The sequence below is a fragment of the Tenrec ecaudatus genome, chromosome 1 (assembly GCF_050624435.1).
Source record: "Tenrec ecaudatus isolate mTenEca1 chromosome 1, mTenEca1.hap1, whole genome shotgun sequence".
Taxonomy (NCBI): Eukaryota; Metazoa; Chordata; class Mammalia; order Afrosoricida; family Tenrecidae; genus Tenrec; species Tenrec ecaudatus.
In genome coordinates this window covers 85083720-85108359 of record NC_134530.1, presented here as the reverse complement: position 1 = coordinate 85108359, position 24640 = coordinate 85083720, and the positions used below count along the sequence as shown (strand labels likewise).

At 47.8% G+C, this 24640-nt stretch overlaps 1 long non-coding RNA gene across 2 annotated transcripts in view; it reads right to left on the bottom strand.

Annotated features, from left to right (window-relative positions):
• Nucleotides 1–3903, bottom strand: part of LOC142435845 (uncharacterized) — a 107702-nt gene extending 103799 nt beyond the window's left edge. For both annotated transcript variants that reach the window (XR_012781613.1, XR_012781616.1), the window contains exon 1: nt 3717–3903. This is a non-coding gene — a long non-coding RNA (uncharacterized LOC142435845). The remainder of the gene's footprint in view (nt 1–3716) is intronic.
• Between the last annotated feature and the right edge of the window lie 20737 nt (nt 3904–24640).

Here is a 24640-nt window from a genome sequence, read left to right as displayed (position 1 = left end):
CAAACTTGCCCTCCCAATTGTGAGCTGGCTACTTCGGAATCGTCCTAGAGCTTCAGGCACCTCCTCCGTCCCACAGAGCTGAAATCCCTGCGGGTGTGCCTGGGTAAGGTGTACACTCCAAACACAGCTTCGTTTGGAACCACTGTCTGAGATCAGTAATCCAGTCTTCATCTCCAGAGACACTTCCATTATTCCCCACCCTTCTCAGCGGCTGCATATTGTGAAATATTTGGTGTTCATTACACCACAATTCATGTATTGGCTCTTTAGATAAATTCTTAACCAATAACCCAGAGCTCACTCACCAGATAGTCATCCAACAATATTCATTGTGTGCCTACTGTGTGCCAAGAACCATGCTGGGTGGTTCTGGAGAAGAAGATGGACACGGCTTCTTTCTTCCTAGGCTAGGCAGTTTAGTGAGGAAATGCAGAGACCTGACAAGATTTAAATACTGACGTTCACGCAAGAGCGTCTCAGAGCATAAGACGCCTGCTAGCCCTATAGTGACAGAGAGAAGTCAAGTTAAAGGCAAATAAAGTTAATGTATCATTCCCCAGTGTGGCCACATGACTGAGAAAGGTAAGAGGTTCCTTCTCAACACACACGCATCCCCACAGTATTATAACGTTCATGGGTCCCAAGAGGTCCAGAGCCATGAAATCAAGACTAGTGGCGGTTTCGTGAAGAAAGTCCCCTAAGCGGGCAGACACAGAAAGACCCTGAGAACCCCCTCCAGCCTACACGGCAGTCTCACTGCCCACCAGCCCTGGCAAGAACTGCTGGCAGCAGCCCCAAATACTCTGAGAGCAGAGTGGCCTCTGAGATGGGCAGCCCAGGATTGGTTTCCTTACTAGCTATGTAATCAGAGGGAAGTGACTCCACTGCCCCGTGCCAACCTTTCCTCTTCCGTCACGTGGTCTGAATAAGAAATAGCACCCTCCTCACCGTTGTGTGCACGGATCAGAGGCATGGTATTTGCAACAGCGACTGACAGACAGGTAGTCGGCACTCGATTTGTGAGTTGCTGTTACACCCCGTGCTTAGTCCCCTTTGACATGCTCGGCTCTCTTCCCTTTAGAGTCCTTGCTTTACCGCCCCTAAACCAAAGCCACGCTCACTGCCACCGAGTCAGTGCTGATACACTTGCATCTCTATCGTCCTAATGAAACCCAGATATTACAGGGCTTTTTTTCTCATTTAAGTATCTTCCTAAACTACAATTTCTTATAAGAGCAGAGATTAGATACCCTCTCCCCCCCCACACACACACACCATTTCTTTTTACTATGGGGACAAGACCATCTCTGCGAAGGAGTAAGCCCTCACTGCTCTCTGTTGAAGGCTCCGGGCTTGCTCATTCGCCTTGCACTCTGTTGAAGCCAAAGGACTGGTGGTTCTACTCCCATAGCAGTACCTCAGAAGACATGCAAGCCTCGGGAGGATCCAATCTGCGTTCTTCAAGGTTAAAGCGAAGGGTATCTACAAAGGCACACATCACCCACAAAGCAAAAACAAAAGCCAACAGCGGAGCAAGGGTTGGCTCACCTGGACTGAAGGAGCCCTCTGACGCAGCGTGGAGAAGCGCTCGGCTCGCAACCTAAATGCTGCTGCCTGGAACCCACCAAGGGCATCATGAGAAAAAGATGCCTGCTTCCATCAAAATGTGTCATCTCGCAGCCCCTGTGGGACAGCTCTCCTCTGTCCTATAGGATGCTGTGAGTCAGACTTGACAGCAATAGATTGAGAGAAAGTCTAGGATCTAGTCTCTGCTCTTCCAGAAATTATAGTTTAGGAAGACACTTAATAAGAAACAATGTAAAATCTGTGGTTTGAGGGAAGAATGTAGAGATAAAAGTGAGTCAGAATAGACTCAGTGATGGCTGAATTAATGAGTGGATGGATGGATGGATGGATGGATGGATGGATGGATGGATGGATGGATGGGATGGGTAGGTAGGTGATGTTGTTTGACCAAGTTGTATCTTAAAATATATAAATCTGAACCCAAAAGAGAAGCACCATCATCAATGAGCTGTCCAGAAAACCAAGAGATGTTCTTTGTGAAGTCCTCAGTCCCTGGCAGGGAGCAGTATTCAGTGAATGAATACACATTGGTTCTCTTCTCCCCGCCTCCTCCTGCAGGCCCTGGACTCTGACTGCTCAGAACAGCTGTTCAAATGTCACCGTTTGCTCCTAGTGACTAATGTTTGCTCAGCCAAGGCTGGAAGGCCAACTCCAGAACTGAGCCTACGTGCCGGTGCTGAATTATCAGCCGGGAATGTGGTTATGTGGCTGGTTGGCTTATTTAATTCATAAAGGAATTTGGGAAAGGTAGGGGACACTTTGAAGTAAACAAACATACCAAGGAATTAAACAGAAAGAGCTAACTCACAATTTCATATCTTTAAAAACATCATTGGGCCAATCCCCTGTGTAAAAGCATAAATAAGAGAATCACCTAAACCCACATGAATATTCCACAAAGGGTAACAAGAGCAATCATATCAGTGGATCAAACTGTCCAATGAGTGAGTAGAGAGCCTTGCAGCAATGCCGGAATTCCTTATTGCTTTAACGCAATGGATTTAATACATTTGCATTCAAAACTGCTGCATGCTTATAACTAAGTCAAAGAGATGGGGAGAAAGGAGAAGGCAATTGCACTGCAGGGGATCTAGAACCCCATCGCCCTAGGGGAGTACCCCAAGCATCCTTCTCATAGGGATATTTGGAAGAGTCTAGAATGAGGGTCCTCAGGGTCATGGAAGTTGGCATTGCCAGTGTCTCATCTAGCAAGGATTTGGCAATTCTGTTCTGTGGGTAAATCTAGGACAGCTGAGAGGGCAGGAACCTCAGGGGTCCTGAAGGGATGGTTCGCACAGTGGGGGAAGGAGAAGTACAGGAATCTGAGTAGCAAAACCAGCTTCCTGCCAAATAGGCCCTGTGGTGGGTTTTCTGAGGAAAAGAGAGGACTGGAGCCATTAAGTTTTACCCACCAGCCTCCCTGGATTGAGAAGAAAAGGCGTGGCTGGGGAGGCCTCCCTCCATGCTCTCCACATAAAGCTTCCCTCCATCTTGCCTCCTTCCTAAACCGGCAGACACCTATCGATCTACAGCTGGAGTGATGCCAAACCTTTGTTCCAAGCATCCTTTCCTGATCTCGCCAGCTGGGGGAGGATCCCTCTTCCTGGTGACACTTAGTGCCTCCATGTTAAGATTTCCAACCAAGCCCCAAACCAAAACCCCTCCAGGCACGGTGCTCCATGCTGGGCCCCGGGGAGCTGTGGTGAGATGGTCAGACCTCTGGGTTTGACATCAGCCTATATGTGGGCCACAGCCTGGTAGCTGTGTAGCCTGGAGGGAGTCATGCACCCTCAGAGACTCAGTGGCTTCATCTGTAATTTTCTCGGGAGGGTTCTGTGAGCCGCCACTGAACCAGGAGATAAAGTGCTCTGTAAACTGTGAAAGGTCAGTGCTGGGCAAGGGATTAGGCCTGGATCAAGGCTGCAGCGCCCTGGGAATGCCCCAGCCCCCAGGGCTATTTAAAGGCAGCCTGCTCACCCAGGGAAAGCAACTTGGATGCCTCTCAGAAATGGCCAATAAGGGCCAGGCCTGGTGTCCTTTCATCCTGGCTCAGTCACCAAAATGTCAGGGATTAATGTTCCCTCCTCCCCTCCACCCCCTCCTCTGCCTGGGCTGCAGGGCTTACTTACCAGGGTGCCCTCCCAGCAGAGGGCGGCAGGCAAGTGACTGGAGGATTTCTCCTCTGGCCTGGAGTCCGCTGATAAGGGCAGCCCATCTGCCTGGGCGCTCCGCGAACAGGAACCCAGGGTGGAGGAGGGAGAAGCAGGGAGCCTGCCAGACCCAACTGGGGCAAGGCATTTTGGGGCCAGGCTACAAGTAAAGACAACCAAGGGAGAGACGGAAATATTTGTCTCCCGTTTAAAAGCATCTTGGCCTATAAAACCAGACCAGGCTGGTGGGGATTTCCCAGCTCCTGCAAGGAACCGAATTTCTCCTTTGCTCTTGCTAGTCAAGGGAGGTGAGGTCGACTGGAAGGATCCAAGAAACAGATCAAGCTTGGAGGCCTAGCACAATCCCACTGACTTTCTGTGTGGCCCTAGTTGTGAAGATAGTTCGTTTACGGAACACGTCCTGTGCACCAGACCTGACACTGGGCTGTTTCCTGTGTGCGTTAAATGTAAACTTCAAAGCTGCACGGAGTAGTGAATATTTGTCCTCTTCTTTTCAGTCAATGAAGGTGAAGCAACAAGCCCAAGCTGGATAGGGACCCTCCCCACTCCCCCCACCACCCGTGCCACCTCCACCATGTAGAGAAAGGCTAGGATTTGGATTCATTTCTTTTCGTTTTGTTGGATTTTGTTTGTTTGAATTCATTTCTGTCTGTCAGCACAAGCCATACTCTTTTGGCAACTGTTGGAAATAGGAATTCTCAAGGAAGGAATGTAAGACATGATTTCCTTAGCACGTTCCATGAAAAGCAGACTCTGTGATCAAGGTAACATGGAGAAGACGGCATCCCATGAAGATTCACAATGCACCTTCATGTCTAGTATGCACCAAGAAGTCTTGGCATAAAATAAGTTAACTTTTCCAACCAATAAAGTTTTGTACTAATCTGACCACCAAACTTTATTTTCTTTGTCATCTATTCATAATCTAAGACACAAGAGTCCACAGAATACCGGGAATCACTAGTGAATCTGAGATGGAAGGATCACAGAACATATCTTTAACAACAGTCCGTTAGCAATGACTTTGGTTGGAGACCTCCAAGGACAGGAGGCTCATTACCTGGCAAGCCAGTCTGCTCACTTGTTGCACAAACTCAGTGGGTAGGGCAATGTGACCAACAGAAATACACCCGTGAATTTTAATCCTCCAGGGACCACAAGAAAAAAAGTTATATAGGTGGAATTGTAACAATCTGTGTTACTGAACTTGATGTATGGAACCTTGGTGGGTCTGCTGCATAAGCATTGGCCTGCTAACCTCACGGTTGGCAGTTCAAAACCACCACTCCCTAGAATAAAGACAGGCTGTCTGCTCCTGTAAAGGTTGACAGCCTTGTGACCCTTTATATAGTTGGAAATAACTCAATGCCAGTGGGTTTTTAAATACATATATAATTTCAACATGTAAATGATTAAAATATATGGAGATATTTAATGTTGTCTTTTTTAAAGGAAGTCTTTGAAATCAGGATTGGCCATATCTGATGTACTCAAAATCTATGGCTTCCAAATTGGACGGCAGAGAGGTAAGCCCTTCTTCTTGAGGCTCTCTTCCTGGACTAGTGGGGCAGTGCAGCTGACTTAGTAGCTAACTGCTGGACTGGAGGCTCTTGGGAAGAAAAGACATTCCAAAGAACACTACCCAGATCAGCTATGACAAACCTAGGGGTAGCACAGTTCTGGGTTAGTCTGGTTGATCGAGAAACAAATCCAGTGACAGTCACATATGTGTAAGAAAGAGTTTGATATCAAGAAGTAATTGCATATCAAGAAAACACCTCAGCCCAGTCCAATTCAAGGCTACAAGTCGGATACTAGTCCATTAGTCCCTTTGCAGACTCACGCAGCCACATGAAGTGATGCAGAATGCAGGAAGATCACAGGCCGGGGCGTGCAAAGTGGTATGGATCCAATGGCGGGAGCTCTGGCAGCAATCAGGGTCCGCCCACAGGAAGGCAAACGCCGAGAGAGAAAAGGAGGGTCCCAGGACCCTCCTTATGAGAAGGTCATGCCCACAAGGAGGCCCAATCTGGCTGTGACCTGATTGACCGGTTGAATGCCACCCCTACACTTTTATCTATCGTCAAGTTGACATAAAATTATGTAACTGCCACATACTCTGATACACACGAGTATCACCATGTGTTGGCATCACCTCAGTGGCAACTGTGTTTTTGAATTCTGCCTGTCCCTCTTCCTGTGGACCCTGGCTTCAACAGTGTGGTCTACAGAAACCGGAGGCCACAGCACCCAGCCCTCCAGACAGCCTCCTTTTGACTCTGTCCTAGTGAATGCCCGTGCAGCGTCTGCCAAGGCAGAGCTCTGCCCTCTGGCCAGGCCCGTCTCCCACCTCTGAAAGCCTTTTGGGACCTTAAGGTGCTCCAGCAATGGAAGGTTTTCATTCTCCCACGGCCTAGGGGCACCGGGTGAGGCTTTTCCAGGCTTTCCTCTGGTCCCATCACACTGGTCTCTTACACTGACTCGACACACAGTTGCTCACACGGTGCCTGACCTGCACCAGTTCCTTTCTGCTCTCTGGGCCTCCGTTTCCCCATTTGTCAAATAATAAATTTGAGTTTCCATCCCTTTTCTTTCCTTTTTTTTTTTTACATTTTATTAGGGACTCATACAACTCTTATCACAATCCATACATATACATACATCAATTGTATAAAGCACATCTGTACATTCTTTGCCCTAATCATTTTCAAAGCATTTGCTCTCCACTTAAGCCCTTTGCATCAGGTCTCTTTTTTTCTCTCTCCCTCCTCGCTCCCCCTCCCTCATGAGCCCTTGATAATTTATAGATTGTTATTTTGTCATATCTCAATCCCTTTTCTTACATTGTGTCCTCCACACTGTCCTCTTCCCCTCCCCCCCTCCCCCCACCGAACATCCTCTTGAGCTACTAGGTCATTTGATAGAATTCAGGAAATCCTTCTAGTCTCCCATATCCCATACGAGGGGCACTATGCTAAAGGCTTTGCATACAGCATCTCATTTCATGCTCCCACACCCTAGTGAAGCACACACTATTACTAACCCTTTTTAAACGTGTGGAAACTGAGGCATGGAGTGGCTGAGTCATAGGTCACTCACCTAATGCAGAGAACAGCTGGAGATTCCAGCTCTGGAGTCCCCGCCAGGATCCCCGAATCAGACCATGAATGCAGATGGGATCCTTTAGCCTAAATTAGGCTCAGCCCTAAGTTTACAGAGCAAGGACCAACCGGGGAAAGGGAGGAGAGCAGTGTTTTGTTTTGTTTTATTTATGTGTGGTGGCGTGTCAATGTTCATTTGTTTTTGTTGTTGCTGCTAAAACCAACAGCGTCCTTCTATTTTGCAGAGGAAGGAAATCGAGTTATACTTCCCTTGCGAAGGAAATGCCGCTCTTCATAGGGGAACTGTCTTCCCATCCCCTTGACCTTTCAGGAAATGAGCATCAGCCCCAGGAAGCTGTGCAGGAGACCCTAGTGAGGGCCGCTGGCCCTGTCTGGGGCTGGCGTATTTTTAGAGCTGACTGCAGTGTTTACGAGGCGGCCGTTTTGAGTCTGCCTTCTCCTGACGGAGGGACACTGGCCTCCGGCCCTCCTTTCCTCCAACTGCCCTTTCCTACGTCTCTGACAACATGTGCTCTGTCATTACTGCCCAGGGAGTACACTTGTCCCCACTGTAGACCCTCGCTCTGAAAGCTTCCCGGGGTGTCTGAGCGTGGCCTGGCACGGGAGAAACACAGACAGCTGCGACAGTGGAGGACGTGGCCGTGACAGCTAAAGCTGGACTGGAAATCCTGAAGATGGGCATTTCTCCCTCGAAGTGATTGACGGGGAGCCTGCCTGCCCAAAAACGAAAGCCTGAGACAAAGGAGAGGCTTGGTGGGTGAGTGGAAAGGCCGTAGACTAGGGCAGTTCTGCCTCCAAGTCTTGGCACATGCCAAATGCTCCTGCCTGTGACAAGTTGCTTAACCTCTGCCGCCTGTTGGTACAGCTGTCACATGAGGAGGGTTTGATCCTGGGGCTCTATCATTCATGGTGTGGGACCAAAGGTCAAGCTCTTGGCTGCTAAATTAAAAGGCTGGAGGCTGGGATCCACCCAGAGGTGCCTTGGTAGAAAAGATGCCATGGGGCTGAATCGACTGCGTGGCAACTGGGTCCATGTGCATCGTTCAGTAGGACTTTGAGGGTGCAAAGGGCTAACACTCTGGGACTCTGAGCAAAAGGTCAGTGGTTGTGGGAGTTGGAGGATTTGATGTCAGAGAGGCATTCCTGGCTAGGGGTGGAGTCAAACCTGCCAATCAAGTCGTTTGTTGATGCTTCCTTGGGGGTGTGGACTTTTGTTTGAGAATGAGAGACTCTGGGAACTGCCCCTCTCTCAGCGACTCCACCTTCCCCCTCTCTGGGACTTCACTGGGACTCAGTGCCTGCCCCCAGGGGTGGCTCCATGTGAGCAGTGCAATCCTGAGAGATGCTGGCATCCTGCGATGCTTCCACCAAACTTGGATCTATGCGATTCTGTACCCACTGGCCTGGGATTGTCCTGCTTCCTGCCTCACTGGCCTGTAGCTACATGGAGTCTGAAGAGGGCCTGATGGACTAGTGTCATCCTGACTTATGGACTTTAGTTGGCCTGGGCTGGGAAATAGAATTACTTCTTGATAGAAAGCTCTTTCTCATACGAAGACGGGTGCCCCTGGATTGCTTGTCTGGACAACCTGGCCTAACACAGTGGTACAAGTCTGCCCACAGATGCCTTGGCAGAAAGGCCTGGCAAGCTACTTGAGAAAAATCAGCCATTGAAAATCCCATGAAGCACAGTTCTACTCTGACAAACATGGGGCAGCCCTGGGTGAGAATCTACTCAGCAGAAGCTCGTCTTTGTATTGGTGTGCTGTGTGTGTGTGTGTGTGTGTGTAATACTGACTGAACATTCCAGCATACTCATTGATCAATTGAGGATAATTGCACCTTTTTCTCAGGCATGGTAGTGACTCTGCTGTTAGTTAGTAGTGGGAAGACTCAGAGTCCTTGTCACATGGTGGGCATGTCATGCTGGAAGCCAGGGATAGGAGCATCTCACACGGTGTCTGGCCCAGAGCAGGTACTCTTAAGCATCTGCTCTTTCATTTCATAGCTGTGCTAGTCTGGGTTGACTAGAGAAACACATCCAGAGACACTCATATGTGTATAAAAGAGAGTTTTATTCAAAGAGTACTTGTATTACTGGGAAAACATCCCAGCACAGTCCAGATCAAGTCCATAAGTCCGATATTAGCCTATATATCTGACACCAGTTTTTAAATTCCTCTTCAGACTCGTGCAGCACATGCAATGATCCTGAATACAGGAGGAGCACAGGTCTGTGGGTGGAAAGTCTTGTGGATTCCGTGGTACTGGACGCATCTCCAGGCCTCTTGCTGCCATCAGCATGGCTCCATGTGGCTTGTCAACAGGAAGATGAAGCAGAGAAAATGTGTGTCCCACCTCCGGGGAAGAATCCTAGAGTCCTCAGGAGAAGGCCATGCCCACATAGGGGCCTCATTGGCTATGACCTGATTGACAGGCCAGACTCCACCCCTTTGCTCAAGTTGACTGGAGATTATCTAACTGCCAAAGTACCTCAGCATTCTTTTCTCTTTCTGACTCAGAGTGACCCTGCAGGACTCAGAGTGACCCTGCAGGACAGAGTAGAACTGCCCCCAAAGGGTTCTGAAATCTATAAAATTTTATAGAAGCAAATTGCCACATCTGTCTTTCACAGAACAAGCTGGTAAGTTGCAACTGCCAACCTATCCATTAACCCCTGAATGCTTTCATCACTAGACTAACATGGCTTCATTTTTCATCTTTGAGCCCCCAAACACCCTCTTTTTCATGTCCTTTTTATAAATGGGGGGGGGGGGGAATGTTTACTTCCCTGGGAATTTTTTCTAAATCTAGGCCAGGGTTCAGCAAACTTTTAAGACAAAAGAGTCAATCCTGTCCCTCACAATTGAAAGATTAATGGAGAGCCATAAATATATTTTTACAAACAAATGGATTCACAATTTTCTAAATAGTATTCTTTAACTTTTTTCTCCCTATTTTACTTCACAACCACATGCATGTACCGAAAGAGCTGCATATGGCTCCAGATTCCCAGTTCGCCAACCCTGATCAGGCCGGACTTCCCTCACTCAGAAAGCTCACTGCCACCGAGTCAATTCTGACTCATAGCAGCCCAACCCTGGAGATCGGAGTAGAACTTCCCCTGTGGGTTACTGAGATGGTAACTCTTTATGAGAGTGGAAAGCTGCATCTTTCTCTTATGAATCAGCTAATTGTTTGGAACTGCTGACACTACACCACCAGGGTCAGATATAGGAAGCCTATTACCCTTCTCTAAAGAGCCCTGATGGTACAGTGCATAAAGCATTTGGCTGCTAACTGGAAGGTTGATGGGTCAAACTCACTAGGCACTCCAAGGCAGAAAAATGAGGCTGTCTCCTCCCATAGCCCTCTATGGCTTCGGTCACCCTCAGGAGCAGTTTTGCTCTGTGCTACAGGGTCATTGTGAATGAGTCAGATTCAACTGAATGGCAGAGGATTTGGGTTTGTCTGGGTTATTTCCATTCTCTAGAATATTCTCACCTCCTTGTCCTGTTGTCTACTTTTAAAGCAAGATAAGGATCAGGAGCCAATGTGCCACCTTTAATGTGTAAGAGCAGGCTGAGGCAGCCACCCTTGACACTGACAAAGGGCCCAGTGAGCATCAAACCATCTTTCAGGCCCTTCCTTTCTTTCACTGCCCTCCGCTTTACCAGTCATGATGTCCTTCTTCAGAGACTGGCCTCTCCTCATCCAAAGTACATAAGAGGAAGTCTTACCATCCGTGCCTCTAAGGAGCACGCTGGCCTTACTTCTTTCAAGACAAAATCAGTTTGTCCTTTTAGCAGTCATGGACCTTCATGAGCAAGTACTTCAATTCCTCCTCGCTTTCAGCAAGCAAGTTGTGCCATCTGCATACCGCAGGTTGTTAATAAGCCTTCCTCCAATCCTGATGCCACACTCTTCTTCATATAACCCCGCTGCCCTGATAATTGGCTCAGCATACAAATGGTGAGAAGATGCAACCCTGACACACTCCTTTCTTGATATGAAACTGTGCACTTTCCCCTCGTCTTGTTCACACAACTGCCTCTTGAGCCATGTACAAGTCCTGCATGAGCTCAATGAGCACGCTTCTCAGCGTTATCCACAGTTTGTTGTGGGCCACAGAGTGGAAAACCTCTGCATAGTCAATGATAACGCAAGTAGACATCTTTCTGGTATCCTCTGCTTTGAGCCAAGATCTATGTGGTGCCAGCAACAATTTCCCCTGTAGTGCTAGCAAACTAACACTGGCATGTTCCCCTACCAGGCCCAATACAGAGACACTGGGAGCCCTTGGTAAACGATAAGTATTTTCAGCCAAAATCCTCTTCAAACGTCCTGAAATCATCTCTATATTGGGCATCAAGCTCCACCTCAACTGCAGGTATAGAAATGGCCCTGAGTGAGAAAACTGCTCTGGATCTGTGTGAGTAAAATCAGTGCGTGATGAATCGTCGTGACTAAGGTTAAAATTTCAAAATATTAGAAAACCCGACTGTCAAATAATGTATTAAAATTAGCCACCAAATAACATGCCAACATTTTTTAAAAAGTGATTTATTCTTTCTTCCCTAGCCTCAAGTCCTTTCCCTCTGTGGTCCAGGGGTCTTTGGAGAATGTGGAAACACCGTGCTCTGCGTCACCATGGGGTAGTCTCCGGGGCAGGCTGCACATCTGTAACCGAGCCTCCCTGGCCCCAGACGTGCCACCCAGACCCTGAGCAGCTGAATCTGCCTCGGCAAACTGGTCACAGGCTGGCAGGACTGGATGGGAAGCTGAGTCCAGGCCACCCATCCCCCACCGGATGTGGGCGTGGTCATTGCAAGCCCTCGGGGCTCCCCAGAGGAAAAGCTCTCCCTCCTCTCTCCTGTCTAGTGGTCAGGCTGCACTTCTCCTCCAGCAGCTGTGAGATTCCTCCCAAGGAGGTTCAAGGAGAGGCAGCATCCTCTTCCTCCTCCAAGTCCCCTCCCCTTCTCCTGCCTGTTTCCCACTTCCCTTCCTCCTTTTCTTTACCCCTCCTCCACTTCCTCCTCCTCCTGCCCCTGTCATCCTCCCCCCTCCTCCTCCTCTTCCCCACAACTGAGCTCTTGACACCCTCAGCAGCCCAAGAAGAGAAGTCCCTTAAGAGGGAAGCATCATTGGCTTCTCCCTGGCCCTCCTTTGGGCCCTCCCAGACATTGACCAAGCATGGCCAGGGCCTCCTCCATACAGGCACTTGCTAGTTTTGTTAGCGGAAGACAGGGCTGGTGTTTTTGGTCACTTGGGGAAATGGTACATAAAAATGTAATAATAAAAACGCCATCTTGGCTCACCTTCTCTATCACTGTCTCCTGGGTGAACATCCTCCTGCTTTCTTTATTGTGTTTCCACACCTGTCATACCATGTCACCTGGCCCGTGAGGCTCCCCTGGATGTTCTCCCCGGCAGAAGAAACAGCGTGTGTCAAAGGACAAACACCCCAAAGAGTCATGTGGCCAGCCAGCTCGCTCCTTTGGCACGGGCAGGAAGCACGACGGCAGAGGCAGGGGAGACACTGCATGGGATAAATCACGCCTGCGGCAGCCACTGGGAGCCACTGCACTGGGGGTGGACACCTGGCATGGGCATGGAGGCTGGACTGGAGAAGAGACAGCATGGAATAGAGACAAGGTTTCTCTTTGGTTCTTGAATCTTTCTGAATCCTCCATACTTCCTAAGTCACCTTATGACTTTTTAAACCTCAGGGATGCTCCATCGGGAAGTCTTTAATGAGCTCCCGGAATGGGGAGAGGTAAGCATGGTTCACCGAAGCACTGGGCACCACAGTGGAATCGACCTCATGGCCTGGTGGTGGAGAAGGAGTCGGTCTATGCATCTGAGCTGTGTGCAGGAGGCTGGCTACCGTGAACTGCAATCTTGTCACTCTGGGCCGCACTCACTCCCCCTCTCTTCTCCACTCTGTGTTCTTGGAGAATGGCCGCTGGCTTGATTTTCTTCATCTGCAAATTGGAGATCGAATAAAAGTGTGTGTGGGGGTGTGCGTGCACACACATCTACACACAGTCACACGCTCTTCAAGGGTTTCTGCAAAGCTTAAAAAGCAGCCAAGGTCAAAGGGAAACTCTTTGGAAGCACAGTTAGTGCTCTCTCTCCTCGCCCTCAGCTCCTATTCCCATTCTACAAAGGGAAATCCTTACCCGGAAAACTTTGTTCACACTGGCCCAGGGCCCAGGGTGTGAACCTCCGTGGAGGCTGGGTCTCTCCCTTTCCATTTCCCTTGTTGACTTCCAGTCCAACTGTTGTTGGCTCACAAACAGACAGGGAGTTCTCTCTGGCTTACCCCACTGTCAGGTGGATGTCTCACCTTGAGTCTCCCCATGTACAAGCCCCTCAGACTCTCAGACTGATATATCAAGGCCTAGAAGCAGCAGAGGAAGCTGCTCCAGGGGATGTGAATCCCAGGTGTCTGGGCAAGTTGGATAAGGGCATCTTATGCTCAGGCTGCAGCTCACTGTCTACTACCTCTCCAGGGCTCCCAGCTCAATGGACGAAGAGTGATGATGTCACGAGAGGTCAGGAGAAAAAAGGCTCAGGGGATGGGGGGAGGGAGCTGGGGAGTCCCTGGGGGAAGAAGGGATCCCAGGAAGAAAGACTAGTCTCTACGAAGAAATAGAGATGAGGACAAGTTTGAAGTTTATGGTGACTCCACTTCTGCACACAGCTCAGATGCATAGACCAGCTCGTTCTCCATAACCAGGCCAAGAGGAGGTCAATTCAGCTTTTGCTCCCAATGCTTCCACAAGCCATTCTCACCTCTCTCCACGCCGGATGCTTGTTAAAATATGTCATAACTGAGCATTCTGTATATTGCAGACACTATCAAGTGGTATGGGAGCAGTTAGAAAGAAGAAATTCATCAAGTTCCTATCTTTAAGAGATTTCTAACCTGGAGAGGAGGACAGATAGGAAATCAATGAGACAAAAACAGGGGGAAGAACGGAGGGTCCTGGAGCCCAGGGCATCAGAGGAGGGTCTGGAGAAGGAACGCCTACACGGAAAACAGTGCTGTGGTAAAGGACACAGAAAATCGTCTCATTCCAGCAGACAAGTACATTTTGTCTTAGTGGTACAGCAAAATAGATTCATGTGTCTGGAAAATAGATGGTGTGGGTTGGAGGCAGGACAAGCCAGCGGATAATCGGGGCCCTGATCCTGGGGAGTGTCCTTTAATATATTCCATATGCTTTCCACTGTTTCGTTTGCAATGCTGTGTTGTTGGGCTGTGCGCTGCCGAGTTGATTCTGACTCTTCACAACCCCCTGGGACAGAATGGAACTTCTCTCATCAAATCCTGCTATTAAGTGTTGACCCACCACACTTAATAGCAATCCCATGCTTACTGTGTTAGTCTGGGTAGACTAGAGAAACAAATTCATGGACATTCATATGTGTGTAAGAAAGCGTTTTAAATAAAAGAGCAATTAAATATTGAGAAAACATCTCAGCCCAGTCCAGATCAAGTCCAAAAGTCTGATATTAGCCCATATGTCCAATCCCAGCCTATAGATTCCTCTTCAGACTCATCAAACACATACAATGATACCAAGTGCAGGAAGATCACAGGCCCATGGGTGGAAAGTCTTGTGGATCCAGTGCTGGTAGAGGCATCTCAGCACGGGCAGGGGTCTCCATCTGGCTCCTTCAGCTCCAGGGCTTTAGCATAGGTCCATGATTCTTGTCGGCAAGCATGCTCGCACGGAATGAGCCTGTGTCTCATCTCCAACAAGCTATTTATCTCTGTGGCACCTCCAAATGAGGTCATCAAACTGTGACTTGATTGACAGGCTAGACTCCACCTCTTCACTCTTAAGTCTCAAATTGACAACAGAGTATATAACTACCACACTGACCCATTGAATCACCAGGACTGCTTGGTGATGAAATGGGATAGACAGGGCAATGTAGGATATAATATAGTTTGCATTCTTAGGAAAATAACAAGATGAATATGAAGACAAATACACTGGAGACGGAAAAGGTTGAAGAAACAAAGACCCGGAGGTCAAGATCTGAGGGTCTTGCTCTGTAATCAACCACTCCAATCCTTAGCAGATTAAAACAACAACCTTTTATTTTATTTCATTGTGGCAAACATACAGGAAATAAAAACCTTCCCCATCTCAGCACTTCACACGAAACCGTGATGGCATTATATTCATGATGCTGCATAACATCATCTTTAGTCATTTCCAAATTTCTCCATCCTCCTTAACAGAAATTCATGCCCCCGAAGGGATGTGCCTTCTTCACCCCTCCCGCTGGCCCCTCCTTAGCAACTACAAATAAACTCTGGCCTCTCTCTATTTGCCTATTCTGGACATTTCATATAAGTGCAATTGTTCAAGATTTGCCCATTTGTGATAGGCTGACACCACTCAGCATAATGTCACCATTTTATTGTTGCTCATGAGTCTGTGAGTCAAGTGGGCAGTTCTACACCTGCTCCGGGTTACTCACTTGTCTAGTGTTTGGTGCCTGCAGTTGACTGGAGCCAAAGGGATGATGGGACCATTTGTCTCTTCCCAACAAACTGCTTGCAGGCAACCACAATAGCAAAAGAGGACAAGCCCTGAAACACAGCACCTTGCAGGCCTCTCCCGGCATCATGTTGGCTAATGGCCCACAGATCAAGCTTGACTGGAAGGGCTGAGCAATAGTGATGGCAAGAGCAGTGGAGTCGCGTTACAGAGGAGGGAATGAATCCAGAGTCACTTTTGTTGGGAAGCCATTGAAAGCTTCTGAACAATCATGAGGGTAGGGGAATGGTTGGGGAGGGAGAAGGGAGAGAAAGAAGGAATCCAATCACAAGGTTGGATACATAACCCCCTACCCCCCACCTCCAAAGGGGATAAATAACAGAAATGTGGGTAAATAGAGAGAACAGACAGTGTAAGATGCAAAATAATCATAAAAATACATAATTGATCAAGGATTCAAGAAGGCGGGAGAGTGGGGGAGGGAGGGGTAAAAAGAGGAACTTACACCAAGGGTTCAAGTAGAAAATGCTTTGGAAATGATGATGGCAACATATGTACAAATATGCTTGATAAAATTGATATATGGAATGTTATAAGAGCTGAAAAGGCCCCAAATAAAATGAATTTTAAAAAAATGAAAATGAATAAAGAGAAAGAAAGGGTCTGAACAAGATAAAATAGTTGCTTAGCCGAGGAGACAGCAGGGAAAGTGAAGAGCTGGACACAGCATATTGAGACACAATCAGGAGATGAGAGCAGAGTAGAAGGAAATGCAAAGGATGTCCCAGTGATCTAAACATTTAACATGCTTGGTCTCTAACTGGAACGCTGAAAGTTTGAGTCTCCCCAGAGGTGCCTTAGGAAAAAAGGCCGGCAATCTTCTTCCCAAAATATCTGTCATTGAAAACACTGCGGATCCCAGTTCTAATCTGCCACACATGGGGTAGCCAGGAGTCAAAATCTACTAGCCACAATAGCTTTGGACCAGAGCAACTGAACTAGTGATAAAACCTGGTAGGAGTGAAGAGAATGAAAAAGAGGTCTGTTGGGAAGCTGCAGTGACCAATTGCCGCTCAGACTACCCTCCTGAGACCCACGGAGTACCGCCTCCTGTCCTTGGAGGAGACACTCCTCCCACAACCCCCTCTCCACTCCAACCACGTGACCCAAATGAAAAGTCACCCTGACTTTCTAGCAACAGCGACAGGCAGGGCATGAAGATCTCCCTCCAACTGAACTAATGAGAGTACCCATCCTCTGTCCTCCCGGGCCACCAGATACGGTTGAATAGGCTTTACACTGCCCGGGGTTGTCCAGCAGGGAGCAACTGGGGGGAATTCCCATGAACCCTGGGGAAAATGAATCCTTTTCTAACTCACAGAGAGTCACTCTCTGAGCTGCTGTTACCGGGGAATGACTCCACATGGGCACGTGTGCCATAGTAGACAGAAGAATCCTTAACTAGGATTATTTATCCTATGGGATCACATGGGAAATACATTGTTTTTCTCCTCTGGTCCTAATGTTGCACCTCTGGGAGTTTGGGACTAAAGGCTTCTATGACCGTGCACAGAGGGAACCTTTTCAGAGAGAACAAATGAGCACACCCATGGACTCAGAAAAAGGAATTGGATAAGAAAGAGGGCTGTCGGCAACAGTCCCTGTTCTGGTCACCGCTGACCATCCAGAGGCTTGGCCATCTGATTCCTCATCGACTTCTGTTGTCTCCACTTTGTTGTAGGTAGGTGCCGTCATTCATTCCGTCTCACAGTGGCCCTCCCCTGTACAGCATCATGAACCATTACCTGGTCCTGTGCCATCTTCAAAATGGCTAGTTTTGAGCCCACTGTTGTAGCCACTATGTCAATCCATCTCATCACAACAGTCTTCCTCTTTTTAACTGCCCCTCTGCATTACTAAGCACAATATCCGTTTCCTGGGACTGGTTTCTCCTCATAAAATGGCCCAAGTATGTAAGATGTTCTCACTACGCTCTCTTCCAGGAGAATTCTGGCCAGACTTCTTCCAAGACAGATTAATTTGTTCTTTTGGTAGGTCACAGTACTTTCAACATTCCTTGCCTGAATCATAATTCAAGTGCATTGATTCCTCTTCAGTCTTCCTTATTCAATACCCAACTTTCATATGCATATGAGGCAAGTGAGAACACAATGGCTTGAGTCAGGCAACCTGTTGGTCTTCAAAATGACATCCCTTTTCCTGACAGGATCACCGAAGACAAAGCGGGTGCATAAGCAAATGTGGTGAAGAAAGCTGATGGTGTGCAGCTATCAAAAGATATAGTGTCTGGAGTCTTAAAGGCTTGAAGATAAACAAGCAGCCATCTAGCTCAGAAGCAACAAAGTCCACATAAAAGAAGCACGCCAGCCTGTGTGATCATGAGGTTGATGGGATCAGGTATCAGGCATCAAATATCCAAAACAAAACAAACAAACAAATGGCATATCAATGGGAATGAGGGGTAAGGCAGAGTGGAGACCCCAAAGCCCATTAGTAGTCAATTGGACACTTCCTGTCAGAAAAGCCACAAGGAAGAGACGAGCCAGTCAGGGTGCAGTATAGCACCAATGAAGCACACAACCTTCCTTTGTTTCTTTAATGCCCCACCCACCCACACACTACCATGACCCCAATTCTATCTTACAAATCTGGCTAGACCAGGACATGTACACTAGTACAGATAAGAGCTTGCAACACAGGGAATCCAGCACAGATAAACTCCTCAAGACCAATAAGGGGGGTATTGATACTAGGAGGGTAAAAGTAGGGGGGCTGGGTTAGGGGAAACCATATACAATTATCGACATATGGCCCCCATCCCAGGGTGATGCGTAGCAGAAAAGTAGGTGAAATGAGACAACAGTCTGTGTAAGACATGGGGGGAGAAAAGAATAATTTATAAATTATCAGTGGGGCATGGGGGAGGAAGGGGGCAAAATGAGGAGCTGATGCCAGGGGCTCAAGTAGAAAGAAAACGTTTTGAAAAAGATGATGACAACATATGTACAAGATGTGTTGACAAAAGGGATATATGTATGGATAGTGATATGAGCTGTAAAATCCCCTAAATAAAATAAAATTTAATAAAATAAAATTTTAATTTAAAAAATGACATCCTTGTTCTTCAACATGTGTCAGAAAATTTACCCCATGCAATATGTCATTTGATTTCTTGACTCCTGCTTCCATGTCCCCTCTAACACCTGATAAATCCCCCCTTTCTCTAAGTAAGTTCAAATTGTAACTAATACAGTCTTAGATAATCAAGGCAAGAAGTTCACGAGTTCAGACTTGGAGAGGAGGGGATAGTCATAAAAGATAAGTCAGAGGTCAAATTCAAAGAATGTAGTGATTAATTGTGAGGAGAGTCTATTGAGAAAAGGAATGTCCTAGGGTACTATGAAGCTTTAACCTTGAGAGCTTGGAGAGGACTGTGTCCTTAGCCCAAGCAAACAATCCAGCAGATCAGGTGCTTGTTGCTGTTGGGTGCCACCCACTCAGTCCCTGCCTATGCCCAGCAGAATAAATCACTGCCCAGTCCGGGGCCATTCTCACAACTCTTCCTCTACTTTAGTCCATTACTGCAGCTACTCTGTCTGTCCATCTCATGGAAGGTCTTCCTCTCTTTCAATGCCCCTCACTTTACCAAGCATGATGTCCTTCTCTAGAGATTGGTTTCTCCTGACAATATGTCCAATGTACGTGAGATGAATTCTCGCCATCCTTGCCTCTAGGTAGTGCTCTCATTGTACTTCTTCCAAAATAAATTTGTTTTCCTTTATAGCAGTGTATGGCACTGTCAAAATTCTTCACCAGAACCACAACTCAAGCACATCAATTCTTCTTCCATCTTCCTTATTCAATGTCCAACTTTCACATGCATATGAGGGGATTGGAAATACCATGACTTAGGTCAGGTATACCTTAGTCCTCAATGTAACATCCTTGCTTTTCAATTCTCTGAAGGGGTCTTGTGCAGCAGATTTACCCAGTACAAAGTGGATTTTTTTCCTCTTGACTACTGCTTCCATGAGCACTGATTGTGGATCAAGTCCTGGAAGAAGGAAAGCCAGAATGCTCCTTAAAAGAAAGGATGGTAAGACTTTGTAGAGACCAGCTCCTGAAAAGAACATCATGCTTGGTGAAGAAAGAAAGTCAGAGAACAAGTAGGGTGACACAGTGGCTGCAGCTTTGGGCACCAATGTAGGAAAGATGTGAAGACGCAGCAGAATCAGGCAATCTTTTTTCTGTTGTAAATAAGGTCACTCCAGGTTGAAATCAACTCAGTAGTCCCTAGCAACCACAATGACAAGGAGAACCCACTATGGGCCATTTGCTGTTCAACAAACAAAGGATAAATCCAGGCAATTATGTCCAGCAGACAGCTGTGAAGAGGGCTGAGCTGTCATGTCGGTGTGTCATTCCCACAGAGATAATTTTGGAATTTGTGGGAGACAGCAGGGGGAGAACAGACACACTAGTCCCACAAGCCTTGTTCATTAAGCCTCAGCTTTGCTTGTGGGCCCAGAACACAGTGTTTATTTGGCCTGGTTGGCTAAGAGGAAGATACAGATTGAGCCTGGGTTTGGGGGCCCAATCTGGAACCAACCTGGATTCAAACATCTGTCATACCAGGTAATGATGTGTGTGACACAAAGTTGTTGGCCAGCCTCTTGGAGTCTGATTCCTGAGCTAAAAAAAATGAGGACTTGGACCATATTGGGAAAAAGTGCTTGTAAAAACTCATTTCCTCAACCACAACATGCACCAAGCATCTATATGTGCAGAGTTCTGTGTGCAAGCCAGTACTAGGGGCTAATCTGGAGAACCTGGGAATCTTTCTGGTTGACCTCAAGCAGCCCATCTCTCTCCGTCCGCCACCCATCAACACCAATTTTCCCCCTTCCCCCAGCCCATAGGAAAGGCAATATATTTTTCTATCAGTAAAGAAGAGGGGGGCGGGGGAGGGGAGTGTGCTCTGCCGCCCTCTGGAGAGCTGGTTTTCAGAGTGGCAGGAAAAAGGCTGCGTGAGCCATGCTGTTCTTGGCAGCGCTGCCCTGCTCCTCACAGCCAGAGGCTAAAGCTTTATTTGTGGTTTCAGTTACAAGCAATGGAGAAAATGCCAGCAAGTGGGGGGAAGGGAGAAAGAATTTCAAAAGTTGAGAAAATTGCCCTGTGTTCTTGAGTGCAAGCAATTTGTCTGAACACCTGAAGGCTGCAGAATCATAGTGCTAAAAAGGGTCATTTCAGTCGGGGAGCTGGGGCCTTTCCAGGTGTTACAAAAATCACAGACTCACTTCAAGAGATATTAATGAATAACTTTACTGCTTTGAGGAGGCCATTGTTGGAGGGTTTTGTTGCTGTTTAGTCCAGGTTCAGGCTTGGCGTGGTTTTATTCTGAAGGTTGCCACACGCAGTAAACGGTCAGTAAATTGTGCCTTCGTGTACTGCCTCCCAGGCTCCCGACTGGAAAGCATTTAGCATATTAAGGATAGAAGATTCTTTGAAAATCAATTATCCTGATAATAAAAATAAAGCCCAGTGAAGGTAAGAAACACACAAAGGTACCAGAACATTGGTGGTTCAAGCAAATTTAAAGTGTATGTCCCTGGACCAGTAGCCTTTGAAGTGACCAGAGGCAACAGAAACCGTGACTGTCCTCCTCCTCATGTTGACATTTCTGTGGCAGTGACTTTGAAAGCCGCCTTTTATGGTCCTCCCATTGGAAGGGCAAATACTGTTATCAGTAAGACAACACAGGTGGCTTCTAAAGTTGGGTCCAGGTGGACGTGGGCAGGATTGGAGACCCCTGTGCAAAGGCAGACACCACGAAGTCCCCTGTCGGTGTCCAGAAGTGTGCACAGACCCTCAGGAGGGAGTGGGACATGGAGCTACTGCTGTTGGGGGGAGGGGGCGGGGGCGGAGTGGGGCTGGGGGAGGCTGAGGGAGGGCAAACAAGATAGTTCAAGTTCCAGTAACCCCGTTTGCCAACTGTGCAACCACAGCAAGCCCTGTGACTGCACCTCAGTTTCCTTGGCCAGAAGACGGAGGCCATGTAATAGCTTAGCCACACTTGGCCTGTGTCAAGGGTTCAGTAGCCACCTGTCGCTGGTGGCGGCTGTTTGTGGACAACCTGGATATAGAGGTGTTACTGGAAGTTCTATTGGACAGTACCGGCAGAGATGTCGGACTCTTGACTTCAGCTGTTTAGCTCAAAACCATGCTCCCCTCTGCTTTGGGACAACAAAGGACTGGCTCCTATGAGCTCTTCAACTCACAGGGCTCGGATTCATCTCAGACCCCCTGACTCCCCCTCTTCTACACTGTGAAGATCTGGCTTCCAGGTTTGGAGCTGGTCACATGCCCTTCTCATAGTTCCTGGAGGAGAATCCCGTGAATGGGAGGATGTATAGGATGCGCAGCTGGGCGGTGCCTCGTGAAAATGCTGTTAATTGAAGCCAGAAAAGCATTGAATTAAAATCCTGTTTCATCCATTTGAGTGTTAGGGCCCCTTGATAAGTCATTGAATGTCTCTGAGCCTCCATTTCAACATTGCCATGGATGAGCACTGGTGGTGTCTTGGGTTACCCATTGGGCTGCTAAACAAGGGGTCAGGAGTTTGAAACCACCAGTCGCTCCTCAGGAGCAAGATGAAGCTTTCTACGCCCGTGGAGAATCACAGTCTCGGAAACTCACAGGGGCAGGTCTACCCTGCGCTACAGGGTTGTTGTGTGTCGGAATGGCCTTGATGACAGTGAGTTTGGTTGATAGTTTTATGCCTGTTATGCCTTTATTCTTGTCATGGATAACAGAGGTGGTCATCTGTACCCAAACCCCAACCCACTGCCAGCCAGTTGATCCTGACTCCATACAGGGCTCTCGTGGCTTGGCGAATCCTCATGGGAGCAGACAGACAGCTTCTTCTTTCTCCCAAGAGGAGGCTGGTGGTTTGAACCACCCACCTTGTGGTTAGCAGTCCAGCGCCTACCTGAAAGCATCACCAGGGCTCCTGGGTAACCTGTCCAGGACGGTAAGGCTCAGGAACGGGAATGCTCTTCCAGTCGGCACCTTTCCCCTTGTAGAAGCTTCCTTCCCTGAAAGGGTCTCTTCTGTATAAACAGGCGTGGACATCCTTCGGTTGGGTAGCATTCTCCTGGAGACCAGAGAACTTAGGAAGCAAGTATCCTAGAGACATCCTTAAAGTGTTTCCTGAGGAAGAGAAGAGAACGGGTCATCACGTTTCGCTTTGTTCTAGAATCTGGGATCAAATTCAAGGCCATCGAGTCAATTCCAACTCTCAGCGACCCTATACGATAGAATGAAACTGCCCCTGTCTGTTTCTGAGCCTGGGAGGCAGCTGGCCTTCTGATTCGCAGCACAGTGAATAGCCACTGTGCCACCAGGGCTCCCTGGGAGAGCCGCCTTCATCTCTAAAGAACAAGGATAACCAATCATTACGGTGACCGGCCAATGACCAGCTTTATTGACTACTGACTATCAGGTAGGTATATTTTTGAGTGCCCTACATATACTCTCTTTTAATCTCTGACATAATATGGTGAAACAAATACACCTTTTATCCTCAATGAGAAAACTGAGGCGCTGAAGTTAAAATCAGGCCCCAAGACAGCTCTAAGTTAAAGTTCAAACCCAAGCAGTCTGGTATCCAGGGCATGTGTGTTACCATCATGCTGCACGTTGTTAGATTTTCATGTCCTTTGCATTTGCACTTCCAACATGGAAAGTGAGGCCCAGAAAAAAACAAATAACTTACCCAGCACAGAGAAGCGCACTGAGATTTCTTCTTCTTTTTTTTTTTTCCCCTTCAAACGTACTTTTTTCCCTTCGGCTATCATTTTGACTAATCCCGAACCAAACTCACAGCTGTGCAGTAGAGTTGATTCCAACTCATCGAGACCCTCAAGGACAGGGAAGACCTGCCTCCCTCCTTTGGGTTTCAGAGACTTTAAATCTTCCTGGGAGTAGACAGCCCTATCTTTCGCCAGCAGATAGGCTAGTGGGCTTCTGTTCCCTTAGAAAACAGACACACAGTCCCTTAGCCTATGCAGGGACAGGAACATCATTCCCTTCATCTGCTGCTGATGCTCTTTGGGAAAATTCCCTGGGTGACTAGGACAACCCTGAAATGTGAGACCAAACCTTAACCCCCACTCTAGCTTAAGAGAAATGCCATGTCACCTTGTTTGTTCCAACACTGTGATCCTAGTGGGAGAGAGACGTCCACATGAGCCCTTTTGGCAAACGTATCGGTAGCACTGCTGACTCATGACTCTCTAGCAGCTGATTTCCAGTTCACTGTCTTTCCCTCTACTTGACCTGATTTCTTAAGGCCCTGCCCGACAGAGTGATGCTGAGATCTTTAAGGGATTCCCTCAACAGATTCCTTCCTTCAGGGAAGCCGTCAGGTTCAGGGCTGGCCCACTTGCTGTAAATATGGCCTTCAAAATCCTGAAGGCAGTGAGAGGCTGGGAAACAGTCTCCGAGGCCACTGGGGAAACTGGCAGACAGAGAGCCTGTTGATGGCATCAGATTGGAAAAGGACTGGAGAACCCCCTTCTCTGGGAGTAAAGGTTGCCATGGCCTTGACTGTGGCTCACTTTCCAAAGTGTCTGGAAAGCGGGATTCATTCATGCATGCATGCACTTTAAAGCAGTGGTTTGTCATTCAGGCTTTGGAGCCAGACAGGCCTGGGTTCAAAGCCACTTCCCAGCATTGTGACTTCAGGCCAAATCCCCCCATCTTTTAAGCCCCAATTCCTTTTTGAAGGGCATGGTGGTAATGGTACTTACTTCATCACAGTGTTGAGAGGATGAAAAGAGAACACGTAAATGAATGGCTTACCCCAATGCCTTGGCACGCAGGAAGGATTCAACGTTTGTTATGATTTCTACATGCCTTTGTTCTCCCGTTCAAGCATTTCTTCCACAAGTATTCTACCCAGGGTCTGCTGGGACAGCTGGGGAGTGCAGTGCAAAGAACTCCGAAGCCAATAAAAGCCTGAAGTGGGAGCAGGCTCACGGGAGAGAGAGAATTTTCAAAGGACCAGCTAAATGCGTTACAGGAATTTCCTCTGATTCTGAAATTGGACAGATGGACTCCCTCACCCAACACACACACCATTTCCTGGGCCATTTCAGAGTCTGAAGCTGCTCAAGTTACTCTCAACGTGCCCTGGGGAAAATCAAATGACTCCTCT